Raw genomic sequence first — 22,557 nt, forward strand, 5'->3', positions numbered from 1 at the left:
AGTCTCTTCACTAGCACTAAGGAAGGACTCTTGTTTTAGCACACCAGATCTTACAGCTACAGTGGGGTGGAAACACTTTTTCCCATAGTTCCTGGGCAGAAAATAGGGTTTATGGTCAGGATCCTAAGAAGAATCTCTGAAAACAGCTGCAGAAAATCCCTGAAGCTCAGGAGAGTGCAACCTCCACCCAGGAAACAGAGTCCTACTTTAACAAAGACTTAAAAGACTAGGAAAAGACTGGGAAAGTGAGCAAACAATAGAAAAAGATTCTGAGCATAAAAAGTTACTATGGTGACAAGGAAGCTCAAAACACACACTCAGAAGATGATAACAAAGTCAAAGCTCCTACATCCAAAGCCTCCAAGAAAAACAGAATTGGTCTCAAGCTATGGAAGAGCTCAACAAGGATTCTGAAAAGAGAGATAGAAGGAAAAATGGGAACAGAGAAAGATCTTTGATGGACTACAGTGGTAAGGACTTGAGAGAATGGGGACAGTATGTAGCTAAACTGGATAATTAAGGAGTTGGAATGGGAAAGGGAGGAGAATTAGAAAATGTAGGAGTGATTGTCTAGAAAAGTGTTGAGGGAAGGAAAAATTGGATATTGCAGTGATGATAAAGAATAGATTGGATTTACAAGGCAGAAGAAGAGATCAAATGACTCAGTTTGGGGTCAGATAACAGAATTTCAGAATTCATGAATATAGAGGTGAGAAACTTGTGGGTGATAGCAAGATCAAGGTAATGATTATCTCATTATGGAGCTGATGTTGACAAGGGGAGGAGTAGATCATGGGAAATTAGTAAGTTGAAGAATCAGGAGGTTAGGATGTTTGTGGAATATTGATATGTTTTAGTCCTCTAGAAAGCTGCAGAAGTTTAATAGGAAGAAAACAGCAATCCAGACATTGAAATAATTGAGAGTGTTCTGAAATCATGAGGACAACTCCCACCAGAATCTTGATTGGGGAATAAATAAAGACTGAATAAACCTTAAAAGAGAAAAGGATACTTAGTAATAATGATAGAAGATCCTGCAAGTGGCAGAAGGGAGCAATGAATAGTCTAATTACCCTATCAAATCTGATAAAACAGAAGAATAAATAAAAATAAAATCAATGCTTGATAGGGTGATTGAGAAAGATATTAGGAGAGATCCAGGTCTGAATAAGAATAAGAAAATGGAGAAAATAAAAAAGGAAAAGGTTTAAGATGAAAGGAAATTTGTTATCTATGGATCAAGCATTCCAGAAAACACAGTGGAAGGGATGGGTAGTTTTTAAATGGGTGATATTAAACAGTAATCAAGAGAAATTAAAGATAAATAAGAATAAAAAAAATAAATAGCAATTTATTGATGTATGGTGTTACTATTATATGCAAAATATTATTGAAGGTGTCAAGATATATAAAATGTGACCCTTTCCCTTAAGTACTATAGAGACTAATTGATAACACATGACACCTTCTGAAAAACACCACAATATAACATTTCAATAATAGTTGAACTAAATAGAAGAGATAAATAGAAGAGAGTTGTCTTCTGAATTTTGGCAATACAACAGTCCTGCAACTTGTGCCAGAAAAGTGGCATAATTAATCTAAAAAAAATCAATTCATGGAATATAATGGAACTCATTCATCTTTTTTTAATCAAAGGCAAATTACTTTCATTTATACTTTCTCTCATTGCTTGAAATTATTAGTTTACTTGGTAATTTCTTTGCCTATAATTCCTGTACAGTTTATTAAAGGCCCAGAAACAAAAGGCAATAGTATCTCAAGAAATTTTCTTGTTTAGGCAGTACTTCAGTTATTACTTAGCCTTAGAAGCTCACCATCATTACCTGAGATACATATTTATTTGATAAAGAGTCGAAAATTCTTTATCAGATCAGAACAACAAATAAAATGTACCTTTATTCATCACTATATTGCTAAAATTGTCCTTTAATATGTCAAGGATGTATCATTTCCTCACTTAGTATGGTTATTTTTTCTATCCATGTTAACTGCAAATTATGTATAGATTAATAGTTAGTCTTATGGTCAAAAACTTAACACCCTGTGACAAAATTAGTGAAGAGCAACTTTAAAAGTTTATTCTATCTCCAGCTATCACTTAGGAGCACCGTTAAAGTTGGTGAGAATTGTGTATATCATAAAATTTCTGTCCCTTTAAATACATATGATGACAAAGGACTTCTCTTATTTTCATTCCTAGTTTTCAAAATAGGTTTGAATCAATTTGGAACTATGCTAAAAATCACTACATTTTTCATACCATTTGTCTGAGAAGTTAATAATCATAAGAAAAATGCTGTGGTGATAGGTGTGAATGTTCATAGCAGAATTGTTTATGATAATTAAAATATATATCTAACATTTGGAGAATGGCTGACCACATTATGACATAGGACAGCAGAGAATTCTCATCAAAATGGGAAAATGACATCATGCCAAATGATAGATTACAAGAAAACTGAGCCAAGAGAAAGGACACAAAGATATTGCAATAACATAATGAACTACTGAGAGGAAATAAAATTATGGTCAAATGCAATAGCCAATGTCAAGGCCATACTTCTAAAATTTAAAAAAATGACCTTTTTTCTGTAAATAATAATCAAGCTAAATTATTTAGGAATAAAACTGTACTATTTGGTAAGAGGTTAGTATTTTAGTGTTTGTTGGAAAGTATCTGCTGTATTAAAACCATGTACGCCAATAAATTAAACAAAAATAGAATTGTTGTACTGTTTGATATCTTTGGCATTGACATGACACTAAATATTAAATAGTAAAATAAATTCTATTTCCAAATCCTGAAAAGATCATTTGTGAATTATTTCAATTTCTATTTTCTACTCTGGTTCTAGAAAAGAGCTGCTACAAATATTTTTTATATATATACATCCTATGTACATAGAGATCCCTTTCCTTTTCTTTAGTTGTCTTCTGAATTTTGGCAATACAACAGTCCTGCAACTTGTGCCAGAAAAGTGACCCCTGGGACATCCTTCTGACTAATTTTGAAACCCTTTTACCAATTGTGGACTGAGAAGTCCAGCAGCTGCTATTGTTGATTGAGTAGCCCCATGGCTACTATTTTGCTGGGACATGTTCCTCCTTATCCTGTTGTGACAGATCTTTCCTATAAATCCTCTAAACTGAGTGGGGGTGGGGGAGAAAAGCTGAAAAATTGTTTTGCCCTTTTCTGTTTCTCCAGAATTCATTTTGAGGCATTTAAAAAAGTTGTTTGGTAGAAGGGAAGGATTCTGGGAAGATGGTTGAGTAGGTCAGAAGATTCCAAGCTCTCCAGATTTCCCCCACAAAGAAAACAGATGGTATATTAGGGCAAACATAGACCAGTGGAACACAAATAATACAGGGATCCTCCTGACACAAACTGAGAAGACTTGAAGAAAGATCCCAGAACTAGGGTCAGAGAGAGCCTCATCCTGAACCAGAAGAACTTTCATCTTTAGGACAGTTTGGCGGGAGGTCAAGAGTCTGAATCTGGAAAGGCTGAGGGAATCTTTGCTGAGTAGGAGCCAGGTGAGAAGGAGTTAGCACACCTGGAGTCAGAATCTGGGGGGCAGGGCCACTGCTGATTGTGGGCACTTGAAGGATGGAGCTTTTGGTTTGGAATTCCAGGTCAGAGGGGAGAGCTGAAATGAAGCCAGAGGCATAATTTCTTGCTGCTTTTCCCCAATAGGACTAGAAGTGACTATCCTAATAATTTCTTATTTTTAAAAAAATGAACAGGCAAAGGGAAAAGAATCCACCATAGAAACTTACTATGGGAATAGGGAAGCTGTGAATTCATCTTCACAGGAAGGACAGTGAAGTAAAAAAGAAGCCTCTTTTACCCCAAACAGTAAATGGCTCCCTGCCTAGAAAGAATTTATAGAACTCAAAAAAGAATTTAAAAATCAAATGAAAGACATTGAGGATAAGATTTAAAAAAAAAAAAAAAGAAAAAGAAAAACCAGCCAAGAAAAAAATAAGAAGATTATGAGAAAATAGTTAATTAACTAAAAAAGGAAATGCAGTCTTAATAAAAGAACTCTTTAAAAATTAGAATTAAGCAAGGTGAAGTCAGTAAAGCTATAAGACACCAAGAGACAATAAAACAATATTAAGAATGAAAAAAATAGAAGAGAATGTGAAACATGTATCAGAAAAACAATAGATCTGGAAGACAGTTTAAGGAAAGAAAACAAAAGAATAAGTGGACTACCCGAAAGCTATGATCCAATAACCTTGACACAATAATGCAAGTGATAAATAAAATTGTCCTGAAGTGATAGAGCAAGAGGGGAAAGTAGAAATAGAAAAAAAAATCTACCAATCTCTACCTCAAAGAGATCCTACAATGAAAGCATATAGAAACACCATTGCTAAATTTTGAAATCCCCAGATCAAAGAGAAAATTTTATAAGCAACAATAACAAGAACCACAAAATTCAAATATACTGGGACTATAATAAGAATTGCACAAGATTTATCAGTTGCAATAAAAGTCCACAGGTTCTGTAATATTTTATATTCACAATAAAAATAAATAGCGTTATGGCTGAAAATATTTTATTCAGAAAAATTCAGTGTAATATTGAATGAAAAAAGTTATTCAACAAAGTCATAGATTGTCAGAATTTTATTTCAAATTTATTTTATTCAAAGCTGAATGTAATAAAAAAATTAACCTATAAGAGCCAACATCAAAGACTAATTTCAAGGGCCTATATAAGGACAAATTATTTGTTTTGTATGTGGAAATATCAACCATATGATTAAGATTGACATTAGTTATTGGGTAGTTCAAAAGAAAGACTGGGAAAGACTTGAGTATGACAGGAGTATAAAAATCAAAACTTTCTAGGAAAGGTAAAAATAGTAATTATGCTATAAGAATAAGGGGTGATAACAAGGACCAACATAAATGCATTAGATGAGGGAGAAAGACTGTTGGTTCTGAAACGTACTCACATAGGAAATGGGTTAAAGAGGGAACAGTGCATGTATATATAAGTAGAAGGGTATAGCACCCTCCAAAATCTATAAAGAAACAAGTGAAGAAGGGAATAGGATAAGGTGGGATAAGATGTGATGATTAATAGGAAAGAGGGTAGGGAAAAGTGGGTGGAGAAGATAAGGGAGCGATACATGGTGGAGGTAGGGTGCGGTAGTGAGAGGTTAAGTAATAGCAAGACAAGTTAACAAGTAGAAGTAAAGTAAGAGTTAGCAGGAATAGGAATTAAGGGATATATACAAATATAATAATAGTAATCAGGAGTAGAGTTTATTAGGAAAAAAAGTAGGGGGGTTGTCACTGATATTAGACAAAAGCAAATTTAAAAAAGGTTCAATCAATAGAGAAATCTACATTATATCAGTAATATTAATATTGTTTTAGATATATGTATGTGTGTGTGTGTATGCATACAAGTGTTTGCATATGTCTGTATCTATATGTATGTGTGTATTTATATGTATATAAATATACATATAAATATATACTTGCTTAGTTATAGCTTGCTTGGGGGAGGTGGGAAGGAAAAGAAGAAAAAAAAAAGGATAAAGTAGAAAATGTACAGCAGACCACAAAAAACCTACAAGGAAGCAAAGAAAAGATGCATAGTTATGCATATAATGTCTTCTATTATTTATACTTTCTTGAAATGGAAATTTATTTTTGCATATTTTGAATCCTCCAAGATTTTCTACTGGACACATGACTAATTTTTTTTTTCCTTTTCCTGTTCTTTTCTCTTTTCTTTTTTCCTATTTTGCATTTAAGTTTTAAATAGATAAATAATTTTCAAAGTTATTTGGAGGAGAATTTGGGAGGACTCAGTTGAGTTTCTGCCTTTTCTCTGCCATGTTGATTCAATGTCTTGACTACATTTTAAAAGTCTGGATGAGTATCTCCACTTCCCATCTTTTTGCTCTCCCATCATCTCATCCATATTTCTCACTTGTGAATGAAGTTTTTTCTTCTTCTAATATTATCAAGTTTTTTTTGTTCTATTAAAAATAAGCTACTTTTTTTCTTAACAAAAACAGTTATTTGTTAAAGGGGTTCTATTTGTCATGAGAGATTCAAATGTATTCTTTTAGGGCTTTATTATGTCTGGACTCAGCATATCAAATAAGAAATGGGAGGAAATCCTCTAGAATGTTGATGATCAGTCATTTCTAATTCTTTATGAACCCATTTGGGGTTTTCTTGTTAAAGGTACAAAACCAATTTGCCATTTTCTTCTTTAGCTCATTTTTAGATGAGAAAACTGAGATAAACAAGGTTAAGTGACTTCTCCAGGGTCACATAGCAAGTGTCCGAGGCACTTTGAACTCATAAAGATGAGTCTTTCTGACTTCAGGACACTCACTCTATCCATTATACCACCTAGCTCCTTCAGATTACTGGATAACTAATTATTCTTATAGAGACCAAGTATCGTCATTAAAGTATAGTCATTAACTTACTTCTCTAATAGCATAAATTCATATTTAATTATTACAAAGTCATATTTGCAAAGAAAGAAATATTCTTTCCATTTGATACTATATTATATTGAATTTACTTTTGTTCAAACAACACAAATCACTTTAATGGAACCAACAATCAGGAGACTATTTATTCTTATGACTTTAACCATAATACCATGAATGTTGGAATGAAATATGGTCTTCCTCTTAAATCACTTCCAACCCTTGGGATATCATCAGGCAGTGAATTGTGAATTCATTTTGCATAGCCAAGAGGACTAAAAGCTGTGTGAAGGTGTCTGCCATCTGGAAAATGCTGCATATCATTAAGAAGAATTAGAGTTTCCATTTATTTCTGCACAAATATCAAAAGGTTGTTTTGTTTCTTGCTACTAATGTTTGCCAAAATTTTTATTAAATATAGTTGTAGTTGTCAAAACAATTGTATACTTGCTTTTAAGAGGGATAAGGGAAATAATTCTAAACTGGAGTCACAAAAATTTTTCATCCTGTCTCTGAGACCTAGTAAGTTGTATGGCCAAGTGATTTAATGTTTTTAAGTCTCAGTTTTCTCTTCTGTAGAATGGACATCATCATATCCTTACAGATGCTTACCTTACAAGAGATACCATAAGTTATAAATGAGATAATGTATGCAGCATATTTGAAAAATCTTATAAAACTATTTAATTGTTAGCTGTTATTTGCAACTTGTAAGTCTTTTCCAAGAATAAGGGCATTAAGCAAAAATAAACTACCAACCCTTACTGGAATGCTCCCATGAGAAGATACCCTCCTACTTTAACTTTGAGGGAGGAACTCTGAGAATATGGTTCCAGAATGATGGTGCTGGTCATCAAAGCACATGATTTCTATGTCAAATAGAGATCATACTTTTGATACTTAGGTAAAGAAATTGAACTTTGTCATAAGGGTAAAGTTAGCCTTAAAAATCGGTATAACTTTTTCCTCAATAAGTAAATAAGGACATAGTGGTGGGTTTTGGGTGACATCAGACTTGATGGAACCATCAAGATCTCCATGGATTTTAAAAGAGTAGATTGTGCACAAGATAGATGAAGATCATAAGAAAAATCTGTGGATATTAAAGAATCAAGTATATATAGGTACCATCTGCAGAAAACACTAAGCATCAAGACCTAGAAATAAACTTTAAAACACCTATCATCTAGATGTGTCTCTGGGAAGCAACATTAGAAAATCATGAAGATATATTACTATACTGGGGAAGAGTTAATTTTTGAATGACATTCTGACTGGACACTAAAAAATTCCATTTTTAATGAAATTTAATTCATATTTAGTTTTATAAGAAATTAGTCTCTATTTTATGGCCCTCAAAATCTAGAGTAAATGATGTAACAGATAAATCATATGTATACATATACATACTTAAGAAATCTGATCAAATATGTCCAGCAGATTTTAAGATTAAAGGAATAAGTGAAAAATAAAGAAAAAATTATAAAGCTTTATTGACATGTAAAAAAAAAACCCATAGAAAATGACTTTTAAATATTTTGAAGTGGAAAGTGTACTGAATTTGGAGTCTAAAGAACTGAGTTCAAATGTCAACTCTGATGTGTTAATGCCTATATAATCATGGAAAAAAATCTTTAACCTTTTTGGTTAAATGACCTTTTGGTTTGGATGTTTTTAGATGTTACCTAGGGAAGCTGGGTTTCATAATAGATAGATCACAGGACTCAGAGTCAGAGAGAAAACTGCTCTGTCTTAATTTCCTCATCTATAAGATGGAGAAAATAGTAATATTTTCCTTATATTATGGGCTTGCTATGAAATTACACATACCCAAACACATCTATATTGATACACTCATTTGTGTACACAAGTATATTTATCTTCCTCCTTCCCTCCTTTCCTTCCTTCCTTTCTTCCTTCTTTCCTTCCTTTTCCTTTCCCTTCCCTTTCCCTTCCCTTTTCTTTCCTTTTCCCTTCCTTTTCCCTTCCCTTTCCCTTCCCTTTCCTTTCTTCTTTCTTTATCATTTACCTATCTATTTATCTATCCAAATCTCAAGTTGTTATTAAAAAAGGCTATGGTTGTTGTTATCTTCTGTAAAGGAAGCAATATAGTGTAGTGGATAAAGAGTCATCTTTGGAACCAGGTAGACCTACATTCCAGTTTTGTCTTAGCAAAATACTGGCTATGTGATCCTGGGTAAGTCATCAAACCATACATGATTCTAAACAACTATCTAACACTAAGCTGCAGAGAAGGTGCCCATCTACCCTGGTAGAGGGAGTTCTTTTTTAGTAATGAAGTTCCAGCTTCAGCTCCCATCTCTAAATGAAGGGATTTCTGGGGTTTCTTCAAGTTCTAAGTCATATGAAAGAGAATAGTTAAAATCATTCTATGTTCAAGATAAATTTCTTAGTTTATCCTGATGGTTCTTAGTTAATTATGTCTAAGTGTAGAAGTGGACGCGTCTGATAGACAAACCACCTTGTGGTGCTTTATTTTACAATGAAACATTTAACCAAGCCTAACTGGCTATTTCATTTAATAAGAAAAAAGGCTCCATTGGGAAAGCAATCTCTCTGTGAGCACAATTGCTGAGCATAAACTTTATTTGCTTGTTTTAATTGCTTTATGTATCACCTTGTCAAGTACTCAAGGGACCCCAGCTGCTAAAATGTTCTATGTGGTATTTAATCCATTGTTGGTAGTTGGTGGTTAACTTTTCATTCCAGGTCTCTTCAAACTTTACTGATCATTATGGCAATCTGAGGTAAGGTGATATTTTACATTCAAAAGTCTCTCTTTTAAGGTATCTACCCTAAACTCGTTTTGGGTCTTTGAGGAATAAAATGATGATCAACTCTTCTAGAGTGAATTTTTTATGACTTAGAGATAGAGTTTAAAGTCATTATTCTTTCATTCAGAAGCCTATTTTAAAATCAGCTTAAGAAACAAACACCATTATTTGTCTGGGTACATTTTGTAGTTATTCTTTTTCATTATAAATGTCTTCTCATCTTATGTTTCCATTAAAAGTTTTGAAATATAAATTATTTTGCCCCGGGTTCATTTTCAATCTTTTCTTTGCATAGATGAGTGTATTTTTTCCTGTTTCTCATTTACTAGAGATCTAAATTTTATGGAAATATTTTGCACAGTTTTCTGCTTTGTTTAATCATTATAGTTGATGATACAAACAGCTGAAAATTTTATAGATTGTGGAGATAAAATAAGATTAAAAAGTGACTGAGCATCAAAGTTTTCTATTAGTTAAAAGGATAACACAAATGTGAATGAAACATTATGAAAAATCTATTTATCCTTCAGTAGATATTGCTCTATAAATCTGATTTTGGGCTTATTTGAAAGGAAAATTGTTTTGTTAGTAGTTTCATTTATGAAATAAATTGATGGATAAAATTTAGGAGATACTGGATTTCAGGTAATTTTTGGCAATCACATTTGTATAAATTCTTTATGTCTGGTTACTGATAAAGCTTCTTAAAACCAAGTATTCAGTCTCAGAAAGCATTATTCTAAATTATTTAGTCTTAAAAATTAGTCCTAAATTTAACTGTTCTTTCTGGTCCAGCCAGGTGGTCAAAACATCTTGTATTCTTTCTCTTTTTCATCAAAATTAACACTTAAGCTAAGAGAGATTCCTTGAAATACAGGGAACTTCAGCCTGTTTTAGAGATTATCTTTAGTCTCCTATTCCTTTTCTTTTCTGCTATGATTACTATACTTCGTGGAAAAAGAGAGGATAATTCTCTCTCCTCCAGAGAAACGGTAAGCTGGGTTGGTTGACTGCCTGTCATTCTTCCGAGTAAGCTCAAAAGTAGAAGGCCCATATGATAGAGAATTGGATACTCTTGTTTTCTTATCTATAAATCCGTGTCTGAGATGATCTCTCCCAGCACAAAAGATCAAGTAGATTTGAAAATGTTGGGGTTCAAAAAGGGATCCCAGAAGTTTGGGGTCCCAGACCAGTGTCCTGAGGTGTCTCAAAAGCATTTGCAGGCTCGGACCCATCTCAAAACCAAGGGGCAAAGTTTATGGTAATTGTAATGGCAATTGAGATGGGCTAAGTTCCAAAAGCATTTAGCAAAAAAAAACAGGAGTGAGAAGACAAATTTATAGGAAAAGACAGAGAAATCTGGTTCTTCATGTCACTGTATGTTAATTTTATGGAGCAGAGGTAGGATTGAGGAGTGGTTTGGTATGTACCTCACCATTTATCTCAGAAACCCTTTTTACATTGACCGACAGATTGTTATGTGGTCAACAAAATTTCTAGGACTATATACTATAGTATTCCTAAAGCCAGGAGACCTTAGGATCATTGACAGACAGACTGTTAGAACAATAGCGCTCTAAAGTCAGGGGACCTCAGGATTACTGCTATATTTCTCCTAGAAGCTATACTCCCTTCAAGAAGATTTTTATTTCTTCAATTCATTTTCCTTATACAAAAGATCTTGAAAATTCTACTCTATTTCTCTCCTCTTTCCCTGTCTCTATTTTTGTCTCTGAGTCTCTATCTCTGTCTCTGTTTGCTTCTGTCTTTCTCTGTTTCTCTCTCTTTTTCTCTCTCCCTCTCTATTTCTCTGTCTTGCTGTATCTCTCTTTCTCTCTCTTGTCTCTTTCTCTCTGTCTCTCAGCCACTATCCTCTTCTAAGTACATACACACACTCACGGCTCATAACATGAACAACTTTATTTCCAAGTTAAAGAAAACAGAACTCAGAGCCCTCATCAGAGGGTGACAGTAAACAGGGAGCAGCCCTCTGCCAGCTGTCTCTATCGTTTTGGTGATTTGATTTGCAGTGATGCCTTGATTACAACTCCAGCAAGAGGCAGGTAAGGTCTGCTCCTTTGTATCTGTGTGTTCCCTTAGGCAGCCCTTTCCTTTAATTGCACAGTTCTTGCCTCTAGCTGGTGTCAGCAAGCGTCCCTGGGTACTTCTCCCGATTGTAATCCTCTGCATCAAGTATTCTCCTCAAGTCCCAGCAGGTGACTGCCATTTCTTGCAGATCCCCTTCTTTTTGTCCTCCACAGTTATTTTTCCTAGTGTTGCCCCCAGCCACTAACAGATGATGTACAATTGCTTTCCTAGGGAATCATCCTGTTAGTAAGTAGTAAAATTCTTAGAATCTCTGAGTCAGCTGAGTACACAGAGAGCTTTAAAAAATTGCAGCTTTTGTCCAGATTGTCACCATTTTTGTTTTTGTGTTTTATCTTGCGTAGGATGCTGTTTTAACATGTAAGAGGTTGCCCCAGGGCCTGGAAGAACCACTCTCCATGCTTTTTTAAACTTAGGTTCCTTTTCCAAATTTCTTGTACATTCAATGTCGAAATAGTTCTTTCCTTCTCCTACTATCCGGAATGTGTCTCATCCACTTATGTTAGCACTTCCTACAGGGTTCATGTGGAAAAGGAGATCTACCTCACTTTCTCCAGTTGGCCCTCTGTTCTTGGGGCATCCTCTTGCTATCTGGATGAGGTGGTTCAAATTACTTAGGACCACTTCCCAAATCATCTTCAAAGGGAGGGAGAGAAAACTTTATAAATCATCTTTATAATTATAATCACACTGTTTGGTAACAGAAAAAGCACTGTGTCTCTTCTAATAGACTATTAAGATTCCAAGTACACTAAGTTCTCCTTAATTTATTTGTTCATTCTGCAAACATTTATTTAAGTACTCAATGTGTCATCCTGTACTAGGAGTTAAAGGGAGATACTATAGCATGTGATATTTGCAACAAGAGTCTATCATCTGATAGGAGAGGTTATAACATAGGTAAGAACAATTATACAGCATAGCTTATGATAAACTCTTAAATGAGAGGCATACCAGTTACAGATAATATAGAAAAGGAAATAAGCATTTATTAAGCACCTACTATGTGCCAGGTACTGTGCTAAACATTTCACAAACATCTCATTCACAAACATCGACCCTTACAACCCTGACAGGTGAATGCTATTATGATCCCCATTTTACAGTTAAAAAAACCTGAAATAATGAGGGTTAAGTGACTTGCCTAGTAAGTATTAGTAAGCATCTGAAGCCAGATTTGAACCCGGAAGTTGAGTCTTCCTAACTCTAGATCTGTGCCTCTTTCATGCCATTGCTGCTAATAATATTTAGTACTGGATTCTGGAGATTCAAGAAAAGCTTCATAGACGAGAAATCATTTAGATTAGATCTTGAAGAACAGAGTTTACTGTAGCTTCCTCAAATTCATTCCTCTTTTGAAATTTTATATTATTGCCAAGGGCAACACTATCCTTCTAGTAAGCAAGGTCTGTGACTTTTGACATTATCCTCAGCTTCTCACACTTCCTCATTGACTATATTTATTCTATTGCCAAATGTTGTCGTTTTTATTATTATATATTTGTTCAATTTCATCCCTTCTCTCCATCCACAAAACCAACACGGAAGATCAGAAACTCAGTACTTTTTACTTAGACTATTGTCCTAGATGTGCAATGACTTCTCTTGCCACTATAGTATATGATACTAAACTATACTACACTATGGTATACTATGGTGTGATATACTACAGTATTTTATAGTATATTAAACTATACTATACTATACTATGGTATACTATATTGTGGTATACTATAGTATACTATATTATACTAAACTATACTCTACTATATAATACTGTAGTATACAAAACTATACTATACTATACTATGGTATACTATAGTGTGATATACCACAGTATTTTATAGTATACTATACTATATTATGGTATATATTGTGTTATACTATCGTATACTATGTTATATGAAACTATACTATACTATAAGTGTTCTATATTATATTATTCTGTAGTGTACTAAACTATACTATACTATGGTATACTATATTGTGGTATACTACAGTATACTATATTATACTAAACTGTACTATACTGTAAGTATGGTATACTATAATATACTATACCATACTATACTATACTAATATCCTATGTCAAGACAGTAGTATCTCTCCTAAATTTGTTCCCAACATTTAGTTCTCCTTCTACTCCTGCGGCTCCATTTTCCCATAGCCAATTCTTACAGGAATCTTTATTCTGAGTTTGACCCCAGACCAGCAGTCCTCCATTCTCTGGACTTCACCACTATGGTACCACATGGATCCCTTCTCCTCTTATCCCCCTTTTGACCTCCATTTTTTATATTGTTTTTCCCCATTAGAAGGTAAGCTCTTTTGAGCACAGTTTCTGTCTATTTTGCTTGTATTTGTTTGCCTAGCTCTTAGCACGGTACCTGACACAAAGTAAATGCTTAATAAATGCTTATTGACTTGTCTTGAGTATTTTAGAAGTGTTCTCCACCCTGAGGGAATATCTATTTAACTGCAAAATAGTATTAGGGAAGGAATTGTACGTTTATAAAGCAATGAGTTTTGGGAGACTGTTACAATATTCTATCCATACATAACCATTTAGGAAAAATAAACATTTTTCATATATGATTGTATTAAGAAGTTTTTGTCTAAAACATTTGGTTTCCGTCACCGACTTTAATAGTTGTCATCTTCCATGTCTTAGTGAGCAGCCAACAGCCCCCTCTGGGACTCTCTGGGAGACCACTGTTTTTAATTATTTTCTGAGTCAAATCTTAGTTGTAAAAACTTTTAATTCTTTCACCAGAAAAGTGGTTGATTTTATTCTGATGTTTCAGAAGTGTCTCATTGAGGGTGACACATTTCTTGCCCAGTTTTTAATTAACTCTAGCCTAAACCTTTTTTTTTTTTTCTAATTTTCTTTTTATGGGTCATTGATGTTGATGTTCTGGAACATTCTGGCTTCTCCCTGCTAGAAAGAGTCATTTTTTTCTCCGTCTCTTAATGTTTTGCCATTGGTTAAGTAATTGATTTTACACAGGTAGCTAGAAAAACTAACTACAACAAGAATTGATGTTTTGCTAGAATGCAGAGTGCATGAAAGAGAGAAACATGAGTTTAGAAAGTTAGGTAGCTGGCAGATTTTACACAACTTTAAATGCTAGTCTAAGCAATTTGTATTTTTTTTTTTTTGCTAGAGACAAAATAGGATGGTACTAATGATTTTTTAAATAAATTTTTCTTTTTAAAAAAATCTATTAAAAATCCATAAACTTGACAAACATCAACAACCATGAACATTTTCATATTCCAAGAATACACAGAGGATTGTAAATGAAGCCATGTTTCTCTTTCATATAGCTTGTAGGGACATTTGTGCAATGTATTTATATGTTTGACATGATCCAGGTGAAGTATGATTACTTCTAGGGGTTAATCATTAATATGATTTTAAAAGTACTCTTTGAGCCACTTTTTGGGCAGAGAGATAGGGCACATCAGTGATAGCTAACTTTTTGTTTATGTACAATGAAATTATTGTTTTGTCTATAAGCAACATAAATTCCATGAGTTTCAAATAACTTACATTTATTTAGAGCTTCTGGGGTTATACATTTTCTTTCTTTACAGCACCCATAATGGATAGTTGATACCAATATAATCTCTCTGATGATAATTATGAAAACAACAATATTTAATACTCCCATAGTTGGTTTAGAACTTTCTATTATCTCATATTTTTGATTTTATGGATGTGACAATTGAGTCTTCCCATAGAACTAGATGTACAACTTTAAAAAAAAATGGAAATGAGATCAAACTTTTGATTTCAAGTTCAATGCCTGAGCCATCACTGTACAATGATTCCAACATTTATTGGTGAATGGCTATGAGTACTTGTGTACGCTTCTGTGTTTTAAGCATATAATTCATGCTTTAAATGATAAATGAAAAGTGATTAGAGAGTAAACAGGAAGACCATTGATAATTACTCCACTTGGCTTTGAACCAGTGATAGAGAGTTGGAATCTGCATTAGAGTCCAGTTATGTCTGATCTTTGGTATGATGGTTCATTCTTTTATTTGATGATTTCAGATTAAAATAAAAGAACTAATGAGCAGAGCAGATTAAATGAATTAATCATAGTAGAAAAGCCATACTTTTCTAAATGAAATTAGCATAAACCACTTTCAAAGAATTGAAGAAAAATCTACATAAAAGTGCCTGTTCAAAAATCTTTAAATTAGCCTTTGTCTAAAAAAGATAGGAAAGTATGTCAAAGAGGCCACTAAAAATGGAATTAGGATGATCTAGAGTTAAATCTCAACTAAGACATTAGGTGAGTCATTTAACTCCTGTCAGATGCAATTTTAAATTCTATAAAATGGGGGACAAAAACAATAATTTTCTTGGGGTGTTGTGAAGATCAAATGAGATAATAATATATGTATTTTCAAATGTTAAAGTTCAATATAAAAGTCAGCTCTTATTATTAGAGGATAAAATTCAATTGCTTAGCCTGGCCCTCAACATTATCTCTCTAAGTTTACCTATCATTGTTCATTTATTTATAGTCTCTGAAACAACTAGTCTGTTTTACTCATTCCTTCCCCACTCCATCCTGGCCCCAAATGTTTTTCATGGGTATTCCTGCTTTCATGTCTTTGTTGATCCTATTCTACCTACCTTCTCTCCTTTTTCTTAATCTTCAAGTCTTAGTTTCTTTCCTGAACCTGTTGTACCGAAAGTTCCCTTTTAATGTCATGACCCAGTTTCTTTTAATGTTGTGACCCAGTTTCTCTAATTGTCCTATTTAGTTATTCTGCCTTAGGTTATAACCTTTCCCTCTTAATGTTTGAGATAAAGGTTTTATAGACATTCCTTCTTAATATTTGACAAGATAAAGGTTTATCCATTTTAGATGTCATTAGAATATCAGTAACCTCCCTCCATTAGATTATCCCCACCTAGGCACCTCCACCATGTCATTGTTCTTGTATTCTATAAAAAGCTTATTGTCCCGGGGCTAGACTCTTTGAGATGATAGTCTCGTCTAGTCCTGGGATCAACCATGGATCCATTGGTCCCAGTATATCTCTCCATTTAATAAACTATCGAATTGGTCTCTAATCTCGTCTTACTCAGTTTCTTCAGCATTACAAATCTTTCTTTCTCTTTTTGCTCTAGACTTATTAATCTCTTCCCCTTTTGAACACATAATGAGTATTATCTGAATTATCTACTTACCAATTCATTGCATTTTGTGCTTTAAACTCCTTTGTCTATCTTTGCTGAACTATGGACTCCTTCTCAAACAATCATTTGTTAAGCATCTGTACATGACAAGCACTATGCTAAAGTCTGAGGAGGAAAAATCCTGCCCTCAAAGAGTTGACAGTCTAAAGGGGGAAGACAACAAATAAGAAAATATATTAAAACAAAGTATATACAAGAGGTAAATAGAAAATAATCAACTGAGGGAAGACACTCAAATTAAGAGGGGTTGGGCATGGGATTTTAGATAGGACTTGTTTGCTTTTCATTTTTGAAGAAGATTTGGGCATGAATTATATTTAAGTGAAGCGGAATTGTACAGTGTTGTCACCCTCACAGTCTCTTCCAGAGTCTCCAGTCTAATGGCAAGACAAAAGTCAAGATGACTGGTGATGGTCCGGGTTACAGTAGATGACCTTGGAATCTGATATCTGTCCAAGCTCTAAGGGTTCCATGATGTATCTTCTCATCCACCCATTCTATTGGGGTAGTTTTCACATGATAATCCCTAATTCACCAAAGGGTTCGAATCCTGTCAATTACTCTCCACCTGGTTTAGCCCATCTGCCCAGCTTTGTGGAGCTACAGGAGATAGTGGGGTAACTGGTTGGACATCAGAGGTAGACGAAAAGGACTTGGCAAGTCTTCACACTAGAAGTGTTAGTTCTCCCTTAACTCCCATACAGATGGGACTTGAAGGAAGCCAGAGAACACAATAGGCAAAGACAAGGAATTTTTCTGGTGTTGGAGATAGAGAAAATGCCCTGAGCTGAGAAATGGATTGTTTTGTCCAAGGAAGCTAGTGAGTATGTGGAGGGGAGTAATGTGGCAGGAGCTAGGTTATAAAGGGTTTTGATCAACAAAAAGGACATTTTTTTCATTGTTCCTGGAGATAATAGGGAGCCACTGGAGTTGAATGAGCAGAGAATTGTGATTTAATCAGACATATTTTAGAAAAATCACTTTGGCAACTGAATGGAAGATGGCTTGGAATACTCAGAGACTTGAGACTAGTAGACCCATCAGCAGATTACTGAAATAATATAGTTGTGAAGTGATGAATATCTATATCATGGGGATGGCAATATCAAAGGACAAAGGGGAGTGCATTTGAGAGATGTTTCAAAGGTGAAATCAAAAAGCCTTGGAAACAGAGCAGATATAAAGGATAGGAGATAATAAATTGAGGATGCAGCTAGGTTATGAGCCCAAGAGAATGGGAGGAATATAAGGATCTCTTAATAGGAGGAAAAGTAGGAGACAGGACATTTTTAGGGGGAAAGATAAGTTTCATTTTGGACATGTTGAACTTAAGATGTATATTGGACATCCAGCTTGAGATATCTGAAAAGTACTTGGAGATATGAGATTGGAAATCAGCACAGGGATTGGGGTCAAATAGATAGATTTAAGAATTATCAGCCTGGAGATGATAATTAAATCCACAGGAACTGATAAGATCACCAAGTGAAGTAACACAGAGAAGGAAGAAAAGAGGCATTTCCCTCTGAAGAACACTTAAAGCTAGAGTATATGATCTGGATGTACATACAGCAAAGGAGACTCAGAATAATGTTTTAAAATGCATAAAACAAAATATGTAGAATTACAAAGGAAACCAATTGTACTGAAAATACACTTAGCAAAATATTTAAAATAAAACAAGTTTTGACATCCCAGATTAAGAATCCTTGACTTTGGTGATACCTTTCATTACTATCTTAAATCAATGAATCAAACTTTTCATATGTAGAGATAGTAATTCTTCTATTAACTACAAGCTATTTGAGTATATGGATCAAGGTACTAGTTGGGGATTTTGAATGGCATATTCTCAATTAGGTTTATATGGTTTCTGAGGTACCTTCCAAGCCAGAGATTGAATAGCTCTTTTAAAGTATCTTTAAAGAAGTATCTTCTTTATATCCACTCAGATTGCCTAGAACAATGTTATATAAAATATAGGGTTTCATAAAAACTTGTTTAATGAATCAATGAAAGTTCAGCAGCACTTTTTCCTAAACTTATAATGGTCTTTATTTCATTAGCTTTTACTGATGGTGAAAGGACCTTTGGGTCAGCGTAGTTCTACTAAATAGTTATAAAATCGTTTATATGTTAATTCAATTTTTTGGACTTTATCTGGCCTTTGAGTGAAGGAATGGATGGATAAAAGAGCAGGGTTAAAAATGACTGAAATGGAAATACTTTAAAAATGCAAACAAGCATTTGATTTTCGGTGTTAATCTGTTCTGGCTATGAATGTACAATTTCCCGGGAAGTACTTTATTCCTAATTTATGTGCATGAGCAGAGACAGGCAGTCAACGTCTCCAGAAAGCCATAGGCTACTTACTAGATGTTCTTTGTTGAGTCTTACAGTTATGGGGACTTTGATCATTGTTTTTATTGAATTTTTATTTTTGATACTCCCTGAACACCCACTGCTTTATTTGCTAAATTCTAATCTTGATTGAATATCATCTATTAAAACCTCTCTGAAACTCAATGAAATTAAAATAGGGAAAGAATAGAAAAAGAAGGAAAGAATTCAAGGCATCTTAATTTGATTTCATATTTAACTTTTAAAATTTATTTGCTACTTGTCTGCCACAAAAAACAAAACAAAACAAAAAAAACAACAACAAAAAAAAAACACAAAAGCATTACCAGTGGTTTCAGCTTCCTTACAGCCAAGTAGGGATAATCTTTTACTTTTAAAAATAAATAAAAACAGGTCAAAATTTAAAAGTAAAATCTCTCAGGACTGCTAAACTGTAAGTTTTGGATTTGCCAGACCTTTGCTAGACCTTCATCTTGACAGAATATCCTCCCATAACCATTTTTTGAGTTTCTCCACATAGTAGTGAATGAATGAATATGGACTTACTAAATATATGCACACACATAAAGGAAGGATGGCCTAGTGGATAGGCCCTATAATAGGGAAGAACTGGTTTCAAATGCTGCCTCATTTATATATTAGTTGTATGACTTTGGGTATTTTCTTAGTTTCCAGGGCTTTCATTTTCTTCATCTGCAAAATGGGAGAGCTGGATTCATTGGCTTCTAAAATCTCTCAGTTCCAAATCTCTGTTCTCAGATTTTCTCATTTTTTTCAGCTTTCAGGATGAAATGAGGGACTTTTTCTCTTTCATATCACTTAATTTTGATCAGGTTGCTATTGTAGTAGCTAAATTTTGACCATTAGACAATTTGGCAAGATGAATTGTTACAACAAGGACACCTATTACTGGAAGGCTGATTTTTAAGGATTTTAATCTAATTTTGGCCATTGGATCATTTGAATTTTGTGTTGGTTTATTATTGCTCTTGCTCTTTGAAGGCAAAGTGTCACAGCAGGGTCTCAGTTTCAGGAAAGTATCGTATTTCAACACTAGTCAGAATGGAGAGCCAATATTTTGGGGGGCTCTTTTTATGGAGTTTGAATTCATTGTTATGTTCCATTTGAAGCAGTCCTTTAGGTTTCTCTTTTGCTGTGTCATCTGAAAAAGGTCAAATGAAAATAAGAGTATAGATGGAAGATTTGAATCAATAAATATTTATTGAATACTCTGTGACCCCTGAGGTAGGGGGTGGGGCATATAATGGGTAGAAATCTATCGCCAAAGTCACAGAAACCTAGATTCAGATTCTTCCTTTGACGCATATAGATTGAATGTCATTGGGTAAATAACTCTATTCTGAATGCTCTGTATAATTCACGATAGAATATTAAGTTGAAGAAAAGGTGCTAACCTGCATTAGTAGAAGTTGCCTGGGAATTCCATATACTAAAGAATCACAGGTCTTATCCCTAGCCTATGTATTCCGAATTAAACTAAAACAGGGATTAAAAAAAGAGAAGTTTAAAACAGAATATACTCTGTTCTAAAAAGCTACTAATCCAATTATTTATGCTCAAAGTGCTATTTGGAAAGATTTTTTTCTCTTTTTGAAAAGAATGAAAATATCCAGGTTTTGAGTATCTCTACAAAAAAAAAAAAAATCAGGGTCAAATGTTATATGAGCAAGCTACCTGTATGCTTTCATTGAAGTTGAAGGAATCTTTTCTCTGTCCAACTGAAAGTGTAATCTTATCACAATGACATGGTTATTAACGCCCTTAAGTTCTGATTAATCACTATGCCTCTTTTTGAAGGAGACTCCTGGGGCTGATAGCCATTCAGCTTGCCAGAAGGTAAATGATGCTCCACTTGTAGCAGTTGCCAGGCCTGAGAGTTGTCAGAGCAACATCACAGTGGAGTCCCACCCATGTCTTGTTTCTGTGATGAAATATCTGTGAAAAGGTCATGCAGGAAATTAGGTCTTCAGTTATGGGACCCAAAAGGATTCTATCATTCTTTGTTATTTCTCCAATTGAACTGTCATCCCCAGCATCTCATTTCCCTTCTCTCACTTTAAGAATTCTATGTAGTCTTAATATTTAATATTAAGTCATAATTTACTAACTGAAATTTTCTATTATAGCTATGTGTGTGAATCACCATTCACTTATATTTTAAAGTCATCTTATTCTCTGTGTTTTAAAAATTTCAGAAGGAGGAAAAGGCAGAGCCCTTTTAGAGTCTTTGAAGGACCTGGGATTTGCTAAGTAAATTAAAGGGTTATCTTTAGTATTTGGTGCAAAGTCATTTTATATGCATGATGAGCTTCAAAGGAAAGTGAAAAGAGTAATATAGAAGCATGGTTGCTAGGGGAACTCTCTCCAGATTGGAACAACAAGAAAAAGGACTGTCCTGGAGACTGAATATGTATGGGTACATATGATATAGCCTTGTAATTTTTTCTTTTTTTTTTTTCTTTTGAGCTTAAAAGGTAAAGAAAGAAAAAATGAAGAATATAGTCAATTTTCTCCCTTGAGGTATGAGGTAGATATACTAAGACTGAGGAGAGAAGCTAAGGAAGCAAACTTCTGCCTCCTTTGACAATAAATATAAACAAATAACCGGTTTTATGCCAGAGCTACCTTTAAGTGCCAGAGTGATGGAAACAGTCAGAAGCAATGAGCCATGTATATAAACTAGGCTTGAGGCATTTTGATGCTTGAAGCTTTGGGGAAAGTTAATGTTTCCTTATTAAAATAAAAAAGGAAAGTCTATATTAAATATGTATTGATAAATAGGAGTTGAAATTATGTGTGAAAATAGACTTTCATGAAAAAATAGCAAGTATTATATAGCATTTTAAGATTTACCAAGGTATTCCATCTATAATGTTATCATCTGATCTCCACAATAACCCTGTGGAGAAGCAGCTATTATTAATTCTCTCCTTATAAAGGAGAAAAGTGACAGAGGTTTAGTGATTTACTCAGGATGCTAGAGATGGTAAATGTCTGAAGTAGGATTTTTAACTCAAATTTTAACTCAGCCTGCCTCCAGCCTCAGCATTTTATCCACAGTACTACCTAACTGCCGATTCCATTTGCTAGACATTTTATTCTCTGTTCTTATTTTATTCATATTATTTAGCAGTTGGAAATTAAACTTTTTAATAAAGTATTTTTATATTTTCAGAAGAAAAAAGAAAAAAGACTGAATTGTATGATCCAAGTTTTTTTTTTTTTTTCTTCCCCTTTCTGTTGTGTGTGTTTGTGATGAGGCTTATCATTTGTTCTCTGTACCTATCCAGTTGTAGATGGCAGGCCATAAAATAGCAGAATTGAAAGGGACCTCAGTGACTATCGAATCCGAACAATCCCTGACAAAAGTAGCCCCTCTATGACGCACAAGTGTTCCATCAGCTTTTGCTTGAAGATTTCCAAAGGGGATCCTTTATCTCTCAAGGCAGTCTATTGCTCCATGTGCAGGTGGCTCTAATTGCTCAGATATTTTCCTTTGAATCAATCTTGAACTTGTTTCTTTGAGACTTCCACATAATATTCCAACTTCTG

General features: G+C 34.0%; 1 long non-coding RNA gene across 1 annotated transcript in view; it reads left to right on the plus strand.

The window, feature by feature from the left end:
* The first annotated feature begins 337 nt into the window (after window positions 1–337).
* Window positions 338–22,557, plus strand: part of LOC127540443 (uncharacterized) — a 96,122-nt gene continuing 73,902 nt past the window's right edge. Inside the window, exon 1 of the long non-coding RNA XR_007948147.1 lies at window positions 338–470. This is a non-coding gene — a long non-coding RNA (uncharacterized LOC127540443). The remainder of the gene's footprint in view (window positions 471–22,557) is intronic.

The sequence above is a fragment of the Antechinus flavipes genome, chromosome 6, assembly GCF_016432865.1.
Source record: "Antechinus flavipes isolate AdamAnt ecotype Samford, QLD, Australia chromosome 6, AdamAnt_v2, whole genome shotgun sequence".
NCBI classification, from domain to species: domain Eukaryota; kingdom Metazoa; phylum Chordata; class Mammalia; order Dasyuromorphia; family Dasyuridae; genus Antechinus; species Antechinus flavipes.